This window comes from Clarias gariepinus, chromosome 27 (assembly GCF_024256425.1).
Source record: "Clarias gariepinus isolate MV-2021 ecotype Netherlands chromosome 27, CGAR_prim_01v2, whole genome shotgun sequence".
Taxonomy (NCBI): Eukaryota; Metazoa; Chordata; class Actinopteri; order Siluriformes; family Clariidae; genus Clarias; species Clarias gariepinus.
In genome coordinates, this window is record NC_071126.1 from 11,053,706 (window position 1) to 11,062,503 (window position 8,798).

The window sequence follows — 8,798 nt, forward strand, 5'->3', positions numbered from 1 at the left end:
GCTGTTTTTATTTCTATTGTGAGTTGGGTTTTGACTGTATTTATAATCTCTCATCTGTTGAAACTTCTTCTGGACAGGATTTCTACAAGACAGTTTCCACCTCTACTGAAACAATAAAAACTCAATGCGAGTATTCAATTATCATTAAACAATATCATGCTGCGTGTGAATAAACTGTAGCCTTGATGAAATGAACTTGATTAGCAGTGTTGTTCAGATGCAGTTTGCAACATGAGCCAGAAAACATTCCACAAATTATGCAATTGCCACCACTGGTTTTTACTTTTGAGCACACAAATAAAGTTTGTATGTTGCTCATGATTGATATGGTAAATTTTGACGCTTCTATCAACATGAAAAACTAAGTAATTTAACCAGACAAGGCAAAAGGTGCTAATCTACAAAATTCTGGTTGTTTGTGGATATTCCATAAGCCTACCAATCAATAGGATAAAAAAATAATAATAATAATAAATGAATAAAAAAAAATAATAATTAAAAAAAAAAAAAAAAATATATATATATATATATATATATATATATATATATATATATATATATATATATATATATATATATATTATGTATACACTAACATTCAAAAGTTTGGGGTCATTTGCAAATTTCTTTTTTTTGAGAGGCGTTATGAAGACTTTACAGGACATAAGTAACAGACACATCTCACCATTAACTGTTTAAAGGAGATTAATGCATTTTTTGTACGCCTTCAGCAATCCTTTACAATGTAGAAAGAAATAAAAATCAGGAACAATCATGAAGTTAGAAAGTGACCCAAAATTTTTGAACGGTAATGTATATATGTATATATATATATATATATATATATATATATATATATATATATAGGTTCGTTTAATGTATACCCTTAAAATTTTATTCAAAAAGCTCAAGATGTCAGAAAAAGAGGGGCCAAAAAACTGATTGAAATGCAACAATTCCACTGGTTTGTTGATTACAGCCCTTTATATTAACCAAAGCTTGTCTGCTTATTCATACTGCATACCACAAACTCATGACATGCAACTTGAAGATTGTGGGTAGAGGGGGTGGAAGGGATGGATGGGGCAGGAGCGGGAGACAGTGGAGAGTTTGGATCTCTAGAGATTCTAGTGTGCCTAATTAATTGGCAGCTTTACCAGATGGTTGTGCAGCTAGATGACCTAGAGCGTTCAGCTTGTGTTTGTAAGGTTGTGAGTTCGAGCCTCTGCCGAGGCGCTGGGTAACAACCTTGGGCAAGTTGTTTACACACAGTTGCCTCTGTCACCAACCAGTATAATTTGGGACCAGCTGCAAGGCTGGGAGGTAAACAGGCCCTATTGTGCGATACACTAGCCTCGTATCCAAAGCCGTGTGGTGTAAGCCCATTTCTGTCTGACGGCTACGGAAACAGAGATCAGCTGTTCCCTATCGGCCCTCGTGGTACCTTTATGTTGGCAAATGCCAACAAGGTATGGTTTAAAATTATACAGGATTATACCTGGATTTACCAATGTCATTGCAGGGCCATGCTGCAAAGATCCAGATGTGACTTGTGAGGGAGGTTATGAAGCACACGTGTCAGGTGAGTGGAGGTTAGCACCCATAAGGAGAAAACCACTTTTATTACAAGGCCCCAAATTACATGAAATGAAGTGATATTTATGGGATCAATGGGAGCAATACTAATGGGAAATAACTTTTGAAATGAATACGGTATGATGGAAGAAGAAATGTACATGCAGTATTTGGTTAGGCCTCACCTAAAAACCAAGCAAATTGTTTGATTATTGGGTTTCACTGATTTAGTATAGTTATTGTTTGAGCTGAATTATTATACATAATGAATCAAATCAAGTACGGGAGTAGCCAATAATTAACAGTAGAATGCTGTGTATTTAGCGTATTATGACTTGAATTGTGAGGGCACTTAAAAATTATATCCTGCAGTCTTAACTAACTGAAGTCAACCCAATGTTCTCTGGGCAGAGCTTTGTGTACACCAGTGTGAATGAGGGTCTTCTCAAGGAGAAAATAACTGAAACCTAAAACCCCCATATTTTTACCCATTAGATGCCCCTTCTTGTCAAATTTGAACAAATCTTAATTAAAGCACTTTTGAAGTCAGAGCTGTTTTATTTTGTTTGGACTCAAACAACATTTGTCATCATGAATATTTCATCATGTCACAATCTGTGCGACAAAAGAACTGTTGTCAACAGTAATATGACAACTCTTAGACATGGACTAAAACCAACTGTTAATGGAAAGGTCTTAAGAGCTGACAATCAATAATGGTGAGTGCTAGCAGCTTAGCTAAAACCTTAGTTGAAGTTGTTGGAGGTAGCTAGTTAATGTTAGCCAAGCTAGTTCCTCTAGGTTGTTCCTTTTTTTAAAAAAAAAAAAAATGTGTTGAATACCTCATCTTCAAGATGAGGGATACATTAGCTGTAAATCTACTACAAACGTATTTTAATCAACAAATTGTACAGTCAAAGAATTATGTTAACACCTAGCAGGAATTATCAAAAATGACAATCACAATGTTGGCTAACGGAGATCCCTCAAGCTAGCATCATGCTAAAAAGATGAGCAAACAAACAAAGTGTACTACTTAGACACAACAATGTATAAACCGACTACATGTTCAATCAAAAGACATATTAAACCTTTCAAAGATTCCAAAAATAAAATAAATTAAAGTGAAAATATTAACCACTAAACTCAACTCAGAATGCATTAATTCCTGCATTAAAAATGACTGCTTGGGCTTAGAGGTGTGGTGATTTTAATTTTGTCAAAAACCAAAAAATTTGTGAACACGATAAAAACAACCTCACTGGATCAGCAGGTATGATTATGGAATGGCACAACCGCAAACTGTTGTTCTGGAAAACACTTTTAGTAACAGCTCTCTCACAGATGTCTGACAAGAAGCAACGGTTTGATTTTTATTGTTAGGAGTAAGGAATTTTGGGAATATTGCAGAAATGTCAGGGTCATAAAGTGTGCGATTTACTTGGGGTTATTAAACAAACTACATATTTTTTCTTCAATAACCATTGCTCTCAATGAGAAGCATGGCTACAATTTAGGGAATGTATCAAGTGACAGTTTTGCAATGCTCTGTGTAGTCAAATGTTTTTTTTTAAATGTTTATTGTATTTGTTTGTTTATTGTTAATGTATTTTTTTTATTGAAAAGTAATATACCTTTTATTCTTATTAGAACTATTTACTTATAATTTAACGTTTGTCCTTCAATTTATATTAAAAAACATTCATCATCAAACTTTTGTACTCCAGATTCAGTCTTGTTTGTACCACTTTTTATTTATTTATGCTTTAATTCTTTGGTCTGTTTGTATTCCAGTACTTGTGACCACAGCTGGCATCAGAGCTTTCCATCATATAAAAGCAGTTGCAACAACCTAAATAGAATCACCTGAATGTTTTCATGTGTTATAAAAGGCCTCTTTAATATATGAATGATAAAATCACCACTCTAGTGAACTTGTTTGTGCTTTTATCCTTGCTTTGGCAAAACTGATCCAGCTCCAGCAAATGGGAGTTAATGTTTCAAGCTCACTTATGCAATTATGTTTAATTACAGAATGCACTCCCACAGCAAGCATGCCAGAAACAATTAATGGCAAAAAAATACACAAAAGCAATTGGGCTCGGTGCCTTGCTAAATGGCAACACATTGTCTTTGGGGAGGTTTGTGCGGGGAAAGTGTTCCACTGTCCTCCAGAGACATTAGATATCATCTGTTTCTGGTTAATTATAGCTGTTGTAGTGGGCCGCTGGAACCATCCTCTCCTTGCCATCAGCAGCAAACAGAGACAAGATAAGCCAGGACTGAAGAAAGATCAATGTTTGTTTGCCTGTAAAGGTCCCAGAGCACTGCACCATTTGCAGTCGGTTGGTGTTTATTTTCAGACAAACACTGCTGGTGGTTTAAACCTAAAACAGGGAACGTTTTTCCTCCAATAGATAAAAAAGTTTGTGTCTTGGGTCTGGATATACAGTATGACCATAGCCCAATGCAAACAATGATTATGGTTTTGAGAAGACAAACAGATATGGGTGTACATTTGAAAATCACTGTAGTACGCACCACATGCAAAACCTGTCATCTTACAGTAGTTGCAAAGCCTCATCACTTTTATGTGTGCTAGGAGGAATTCCTACCAATCTTCTCACATCCTGTGGCTTTTGGGATAAAAGATAAAAAGAAGGATAGTTTCCTTATTAAATAGGCAAAAAAGTGAGTGTAGCGAAAAATAAAATGATAAAATATATAAAACAAACAAAATATAAAATTCATATTAGTTTTGGTATACTGAGAGCTTTTTAAATGGCAGGGGTTCAATTACTTAAACCAAAACCAACTACTAACTACCAAAGCTTGTTTTGTTTAAAAGGTGTAATGAATCTTGGCTCTCATGAGTAAGTGCAGTTCCTCCAGAGTAAACAATATTTTTTGTGGAATATTCCTATAAGTAATCAGAAACAGATCCACAGATCCACAAAACATCTTGTTCTCCTGTGTCATAAAAAAAAACATACAAATGAGAACCAAAACAATCTGTGCAATTTCACAAGCAAAGATTGCAATTTGCTTTTATACCAAGCTCATAATTATATATTTATTTCTATAATAATATATTTTTTTAAATCACATGTAAATTTGACATGTTTATTATCAGCCAGATTTGATGTTAAGTCAGACTTAAACCTATAAAAGTTTATAACCAGGTTAACTGTATTTAATAATCCTTAGACCTTGTCAGGAAATAATAAATAAACAATACAATTAAATAATAATATAATAATTATATGCCCTCTTTAGACACTTTATTAGGAATACCTGTAACCCCGCTGACTTCTGCAATGTATAGAGTCATGTCTGTCACTGGAGTTTACACCGAATAGTATATGTGTGGGGGGAATCCAATGAGTGACAATACTGTGGGTAATTTTTGTTTTAAAAGGAGAGATCAGATTAGGACTGATTTAAACAGTCATGCAAAAGAAAGCCACTCTTTACAACCTTGGTGAATGGAAAAGGACCTCAGAATGCACAAACGTCAAGGCACATGGGATAATACAGCAGACAAGCACCTCGGGTTCTATTCCTGGCAGCCAAAAATAGGAATCGGAGGCAATAGTGGACACGGAGACTGAACAGTTGAAGATTGGAAAAAAAAAAACACCTGGTCAATTTCCTGTTTTTCCCCCCACATAAAGCTTTGTTGTTTATATACACTGTTCAGTGTTATAGCTAGGGTTTCATAATTTGCTTAACCAACAACAATACTGAAGTCTGTTGCTGAATTTGAACTTCTCATGTTAAATATGCACAACATGTACTTTTTTACAACTTCTAACTGTACTATATTGTTGTGCACACCATATCGATAATCTGCACATTTGAATATTCCCCTGCCAGCGCGTGTGTTTTTGGGAACACCCTGAGCAAAAGCTGCAGCTGAGTCTCTACCGACAGTAAGCAATGTTTTGCATGTGTGCGTGCCAGTAGGCCATAGAGCAGGTTAAGTGTGTAGCTGGAAGGGCAGATACATGGGATAACATGCAAACCAGGGAGCCCATAAATGATATGAAATAGCTTCATTGTCTGACAGGTGCGACTCGCTTATTAGGTAAATGTTTGAACTCCTTTGCATAGAACTGCAAAAGCAGGTGTTGGTAGCTTAACATAAACAGGGAATGAGCATCAGAGAACTTGGGATGGATCCAAGTGTACAGGTTATTAACACACTCATGTTGCTGTACAGTATTAATTGAAAAAGTTGGAAAATGAAGGTCATGAAGGTGTGCTGAGATTTATGACTTATATTACAAAAACACTTACTTGAACTGTACTGTAAAGAAAATTTTATGAAGTACTTGTTCATGGAAATGATATCATGGGCTCGGATGGTGTTAAAATAAATTAGAGTTTTTATAACCAGAGGCTAAGACAAAAAGGAATCAAATTTAACTTGAGTTTATGACAAGACTGAGAGCACTGATTTGGGTTCACAAGACCAAGACTAGTTTTAAGCACCACATCGCTTTAGGCCTTAAAGCTATAGTTCTGTTTTTTTTTAGTCTGTCTTAACTGAAAATTGCAGGAGTTTTTTATCTGGAACATGATTATATTTTAAGCAATTGGAGCTGAAGTCCACAACCTTCTTTCGTGCACTAGGTGAGATAGTGGTGTTATACAAAATGTATATGCATTGCTGGTGTTGATGGTATTAGCATGAAAGTTAAAGAAACATACTGTATGAACTGGTCATGAGTAAACTGGACAGACTGAAGGACTGCAACATCAGTCTCTTTAAGGAAAGATGAAGTTAACAGCATTGTGGTTCAAACTGCCATGTTGATAAAATAATTAATCATAGAATCTAAAAAATGAACTTCATTGTAAAATTATTCTAGCACACACCTAAACATCACATACTTAGTCACATTATTTAAAAAAACAGTATGCATGTAATTCAGGATGGATTTTTCATTTACATTTCCTGTGAATGTACATTAGGCAACTTTTTTTCTTGGCACAGGTTCCTCAGTGTTTCCCAGCACGTGAAATATTAACCTTGTCAATAAAACTTTCTGATTGATTTCACCTAGCATGTAAAAAAGTTCATTCCAATCAAAACTTTGACTACAGTCTTGAAGGAAAACGGGAACACGGCCCTAGTCTGATAAGTGTCCTCCCTCTCAATCTGCTTCCATTAGTGGAAGTAGAGCATAAATATGTCCCTGTGGTTCATAAAAGGGCCTGGCTGAGTGCCTGCTCTTCACAGGCCGCAGATTCGGCTGACATCGCTGCACCATTCTATTCTGCCGCTTCTTGCCAAGTTCGCTTTATTCTTTGACGTGTGACACGTGGAAATCTGTTCTTCACCAAGCTGCAACATCAATTTTATAGCCCTGTAAATGCCTTATAGTGACGGTTAGGACAGAATTCCATTCAGAAGATGAATAAACTGCAGGGTTAATGAGGATGGAATCATAGCTCAAAGGAGGACAGAGACACATAAACTCCTCCATTAAATACGGGCTATTGGCTCGCTCCACAAAGTCACGGAGAGAAGCCTGATCTTGGCTGATGTAATCAAAGTGCTTGCATGGCTATTAAAATGAGAGACTTGTAGAGTAATATGCCGGCAGCAACCTGAATTGGTGCACATAGACCAGTAGCTGAATGTTCTTCTCTGGTAATGGCTTTGTATTGGCAGCTTCTGTGGAAAACCCCATCCAGAACTTAGCATGTGGCTTTAATATGCAAGAGACCACTGGGAATGTGAAGTAAATATTCAAGAAATGCTGTTTGTATACAACACAACAAATATTGTCTCTCTATGAGAAAGTGTCAGTAACACAAATCTGTATTTTTGGTAATAAGGTTACTTTTTATACTTTTTCTTTTGCAAATGTCCTCCATTATCAGGACAGGGTGATTAAACAAGGACACTCTCACAGACGCTTTTAGGAGTGCCCTTAATGGTGTCTCTCTTACAAATGCACTGTCTAGCCAAAGTCACACAATGTAATATTTTGCTGGTCCGCCACTCCGTAAAGTTTTATATAGTACATCCCAAAAATCTCAAGTGGTTCTAGCCCTAGTGCCCTAGCAAAGTAGACTAACAAACAATAATATGACAACATACATATAAATATACATTTTATAAAATAAAATGTATCTGCATTTTCAGAACAGGAAACAAATTAACCATATAACCTCCTTGACTAATTCTAGGCATAATTCAAAATCAGCATTATTTTTAATATTAGGTTATGGCCTACAGTATTAGAAATATCCCTGACTGGGCTCACGACCTAGTCAAAGCAATCACAGAAAATCTATCTAGTCACCTATAAAATAAAAGTTGACCAAGTGGTTGTAATTGTATTGCTGCAGGCTAGACAAAGGGTCATTTGTGAAATTGTGTTAAATATTATTAACAATATTAGAGAAAGAAACATCTCTCAGGCATCCAGTGGGGACACCTGAGTTGATGTCCACCTCCCCGTCTCATGATTCTGTGTGTGAGACGTTGCCATTAAAGAAACTGCCGGGCTCACAACTAGAATCTGGACACAGATTCCAACAAGGTTTGACTGATCTACATACAGACATGATATTGATGTAATCTGTGAACAGGCTATAGAAAACATCACAGAAACATCACCACCTTTAGAGTTTTTTTGGCAACGTGCTGCGTCGTCCTGGCAGAAGGTCACACATCCGTCTGCCTAAGACTTTCAGTAGGGTTTATGGTAGGACTTCATTGTGTCTAATTCATATGTGAAAATGATTCCTCCTGCTCCCAAAACCACTCTTTTACAATTTGAGTCCTGGAATATGCCTGTGACATCAGGGAAGAAAATATCCATTGATAGTATCATCTGATCATTCAGTACATTTAGTTTATCAACTGACTTCATTTTACTGCTCAGCCTACTGTAGACCTCCACTCTGGAATAGGCTCAGTCTGGATGCATCAGACTACTGTACAATAGACAATGTACTATTGCTCCAAAGTGTAATATTTATGTTTCCTAGCAAATTAAAGCCTTTTTTTCTGATTAGCCTCACTGACAAGTGGTTTTCGCATGGCCATACAATTGTTTAGTCCCAATCCAGTGAGTTCACACCCATCACACCGTCTCTTTTTTTCCACTATTAAACATAGCTGCGATTTCTGCTGTCAATTTTTAAAAAGCAACTTCGCCAAGTGTTTAAGTAATCTCCTTAGTTGTTTTCTTAGCTTGATGCAG